Source organism: Prionailurus viverrinus, chromosome B1, assembly GCF_022837055.1.
Source record: "Prionailurus viverrinus isolate Anna chromosome B1, UM_Priviv_1.0, whole genome shotgun sequence".
Lineage (NCBI taxonomy): Eukaryota > Metazoa > Chordata > Mammalia > Carnivora > Felidae > Prionailurus > Prionailurus viverrinus.
The window spans coordinates 75640012-75644632 of record NC_062564.1 but is presented as its reverse complement, the minus strand read 5'-3'; the positions used below and the strand labels follow the sequence as shown (position 1 = coordinate 75644632).

The 4621-nt window shown below is 45.5% G+C and overlaps 1 long non-coding RNA gene across 1 annotated transcript; it reads right to left on the bottom strand.

Annotated features, from left to right (window-relative positions):
* Nucleotides 1–1679: 1679 nt before the first annotated feature.
* On the bottom strand, nt 1680–3316 carry LOC125163460 (uncharacterized). The gene is made up of 3 exons (XR_007151468.1): nt 3213–3316; nt 2074–2181; nt 1680–1767 (listed from the first exon to the last, which is right to left on the bottom strand). It is a non-coding gene; the product is annotated as an uncharacterized LOC125163460 (long non-coding RNA).
* Nucleotides 3317–4621: the final 1305 nt, after the last annotated feature.

Genomic DNA, 4621 nt, shown 5'->3' with positions numbered 1-4621 from the left:
TTGGGAGCCTCATGTTGAAGATTAGCCTGAAGGACCCCTTTCACATCTCTCCTATCCCCACTTTGTTGGACTTTATGCAAATGAGAAAGCAAGATTTTCTTTTGGGGTTTATCTGTTATTGCAGCTACTATTACCTGATCCACTTCACCTGGTTCTGGCACAGACTTAGATGGTCAACCCTGGTGACAAAGGGATATCCATGTTCATTTACAGTTTGCCTTTTGATCTGAAACAAATTGTTGAGTTCATTCGCTGCCTACACAGAGGCTTATCCTAGTGTTTTGAAAATAAGTTTTCTTAGCTCGGTTTTCATTGTAATTTGTATTTTTATTTTCTCAGGGTCATTGAAAAATCAGTGTTCCCTGCTTTCCTCACCCCCCACTGAAGTCCAGAGCAGATACTTACTCAGCTGATTATTAAATTTTGCCTTAAGAAATTATTTTTCCTCACTTTTGGAAGTCTTCAACTTAATTGACAACTGGGACAAATCAAGTGTTAGTGGAAATCTCCAGTGATTGTGAATAATAATGGCAGTTGCCATGCATTGGACAATGCAAGATAGCAGACACCGTGCTAGGCATTTTGCACACATTATCATGAATCTAATAACCCTGCAAGGTGGGTGTTAGTACAACGTTTAGTGATTTTGAGCGGAACCTGAGAACAACTACAGGACTAATCAACGTCACACAGCCTGTGATTGGTGGGAGCCAAGATCCAAATCAGACATAACTGGCTCCAAAGGCCATTCTTGATGCATTTGCTTTCCAAGTATGTGCTTTCCAGTTGCTCACCTTAAATGTCTGCTCATTCCTTTTTTCTCCTTTCCTTCGAAACTGAGTTTCCTGGCTCTGCTCATTGACTGGTTAACACAGTGTACCCTGAATGCAGCCAGGGACACTTGATTTTAACAGAGGAAATAGAACTCAAGCCATTCAGGGCAGGTTGCTTCGGGGCGGCCTTGATGGGTATTAGGATATATAAATGTTTGCATAGTTCTTCTGGCAAACATGAGCTCGCACTGCTTACTGTTAAAGAGGAACAGCAAAAGCCATCACCTCTCAGGCTCCTCCATGTCTGTCTGGTGAAGTAAGAGTGCTGGTGCACTTGAGGGACCCGGAGGGCACGTTCCACGCTACGGATCTTTGCACCTCCATCCTCACCTCGTGCCTTGCAGAGGCCTGAGACCTGACATGTGTTTGTTGAATGAATGCTGAATGAGTTGCCAAGTTTGCATTTGATGATGCTTTCTATTAAAAATGGGGGTGCATGCTGAGTAAGTCAGGGCCAGGTGACCAGGAGGCACCCTCGGGTGGGAGGAAGGAGGGTCTGGCTGGTTGCTTTATGAGATGGTCATTTCAAGGCTTTTACCGGATTGCTACAAAATGGCTTTGGCCATGTTTCAGGACTACAGACTTTTGGCTTTCATTTGAGTTCCCCTTCTTCTTTTTCTTTTTTTAATATGAAATTTATTGTCAGATTGGTTTCCATACAACACCCAGTGCTCATCCCCACAGGTGCCCTTCTCAATGCCCATCATCCCACCCCCCCCCCCCCATCAACCCTCCATTTGTTCTCAGTTTTTAAGAGTCTGTTATAGTTTGGCTCTCCCTTCTTACCTCAGGCAAGTTTCTTGACTCTCTGGGAATAAAATTCTGCCTGTGGGTGAGTTGGCGCTGTGAGTCCTTTCCAGTGCTAAGACTCAGCCGCTTGCCAGCTGGCTGTGCATCTAGGGGCACGAGGCTCAGTCCTCTGGAGCTCCTATTCCTTAGAACAGAAATAAGATTGATGCTATTACCTGTACCGCAGGCTTACGGTAGAGGCTAAATCGCCCCTGTAAAGCATTCAGCATAGTGCTTGGAACCCAGGAAGCACGCAGGGAATTGGGTTACTGCTAATGCCCGTGTTTACTAAACTGGACTTTTCAACCTGTGCCCTCAGTGAAGCTCTAACTCATCGAGTGAAGGACAAGTTCTTCACTGGCTGCACCAGGGGTTGGCGCAAAATCAAAAGGGCCGTGCTTCGAAGGGCTTGGAGTTTATCTTCAGCATTTAAATATTAAGACTCACAGACCTTGGGCAAGCGACTTGACTTCTCTCTGCCTGAGCTTCCATATGTGGAAGGAAGGAGTGGACGGGAAGGAATCTTCTCCCCCAGCGTGTCCATGAGTCTCGCTGTTGGCTGGAACACAATTACAGACAGAGGAAAGAATGATTAGTCACCACCCCGGTAAACATAGGAAGGTTATCATCTCGTTTTATTAATAGACTAGGCTACGCACGCCATAAAAATAGGGTAGCTCCACATTTTAAGTTCTTCGAGTTCTAGTTTTTGTTGCATCCGATGAAATGTACAAAGAGAATTGTGTTATGTATGGACTTCGTACAATAGTCTTCTATCTCACACTGCAAATCAATTACTTATTAACTTTTATTGCCAAGGAAAGAAAAATATATTACTATTCCTTTTAGCCTTTTCCTTATCGGCTCTAAGAGTATAATACTAGTTCTTTGAGAAAAAAAGCGTTATATTCTTTCTTTCGTTACAAAGGATCTCTACCACATCACAAAAAAATTAGAATGGGTAAAAAGCAGGGAAAAGAAGCAGCCTATCGTACTACGCAGCCACTGTTAGCATTTAAACATTCTACTTCCACTTTTCTTCTGCATGTTTTTACACTGAGTATTACAGTTTTCACTAAACACCATATAATGAGCATTTACCATGTTACAACATAAAGTTCGTAATAACTTTTAATTGTAAAATAATATCCCAGGAGGTATGTCGTGACTTATTCTTTTTTTTTTTTTAATTTTTTAACGTTTATTTATTTTTGAGACAGAGAGAGACAGAGCATGAACGGGGGAGGGTCAGAGAGAGGGAGACACAGAATCCGAAACAGGCTCCAGGCTCTGAGCTGTCAGCACAGAGCCCGACGCGGGGCTCGAACTCACGGACCGCGAGATCGTGACCTGAGCTGAAGTCGGCCCCTTAACCGACTGAGCCACCCAGGCGCCCCTGTCGTGGCTTATTCTACTATTTGCCTATTCTTCTCAGAAGGCAATAGAGCCGGAGCAGGGGATTGGGCGCCAGGGCCGGGTTGAGATGCGGCTTTGACGCTTTCTAGCATTTGTGACCGTGGGCAAGACCCTTAATCTCCCTCCAGGCCTCAGTGCCCTCTGAAAGTGCGGGCTGTGCAGTACCAGTCTCACCGGCTGCTGTGAAGACTGGATGACATCACGTTGGCCCCTCTCCGGTGTCCGGACCGTAGTAGGGTTCGCGGATGTCGGTGGTTGCCGCTGCTTCAGCCCACACGCCGATCTGGGAGATGATTTGATTTCTGTAAACATCCCCCAAGAAAACACACATCAAATATCAGGCCATGTCACTTCATCTCTCTGGGCCTGGCTTCTCATTTGCAGCGTGAAGTGGTCGGACTATAAAGTGTGACCTCGAAGGCCCCTTCCGCTCCGATCGCTACGCACTGCTCCGTCATTACTAGAAGCAGCTAGAACTACTGCGGGGAAATGACCTGTGGAAATGTTCAGCCTTGCTCAAGAAGAAAGGACCCTGCAAGGGGCCTGAGGGCTTGTGCACATCAGTTTCTCTTTTTGTTCCGATAAACATTTGACATTTGTTCCGGTGCCTTCCTTCTAAAGGCCTCTTCTAGTTTGGTTTGTGTGCTCTTTAGATCTCCATTTTTCAAGTGGGTTCAACAGCCAGAGTGCTCACCCACGTTTTATTTATCCATTTCACATTTCTAATGTCGCTTCGCTGCTGTCATCATTTTCCTATGTGGTCATTTAAGGAAGATAAATTGGACCGCAAATCTCAGTAGAACAGGCGTTGCTCTTAGTCCCCAAGGGACAAAGAAGATTTTTCTCCCCCCACTCTTAACACCACCTGCTCGTACTCTCCCTATGAAATTTCCCAAGAAGAATTTTTAATTAAAAAAAGAAAATTCTGAGGCCAGAGTAGTTGGATGGGCCCTCTCCCTGGTATGTGCACTGTTACCCCAAATACTCAGACTTTTCAGATTCCCAAAACCAAGTGCCAAAAGGAATGGAACTAACCTCACGTTAGCATCGGAGCTGACACTGCAAGGAAACAGATGTCGTTAGCATAGAACCGCCACCTGCCACCTCTGACATCTTGTTCCCAGGCTATTTCAGTGAAGCCAGCCTTCCTGCTTACTCACCCACGGTGCTTCCTGGGTGGGCACATGATTGCATTAGAAAGGAAACATGGGATGGAGAAGACACCTGGCCCACATGGGCGCCCACTGTGTGGCAGAGTACAGCACAAGGTCAAGTATGCAGGCTCTGGATCCAGATGGGTTTGAATCCTTGCACTGTCCGCACACACTATGTGACCTGGGATAGGTTATTTAACCTCTCTGGGCCTCAATTCCCAACATAAGACTAACAGAAGAGTCTCTCATAAGGCGTGAGAGAACCGAAAGAGTTAAGATATGCAAGATATGTGGATTGGGCTGGGCACATGTTCAATAAACAGCAGCTTATAACATGAGGGACCATAGATTCTGTACTGAGTGAATTGGATCATCATTTTAAGGGCCAGTCAGTAATAATGGAAAGTGGAAAGTGTAGGGGAAAGGGTT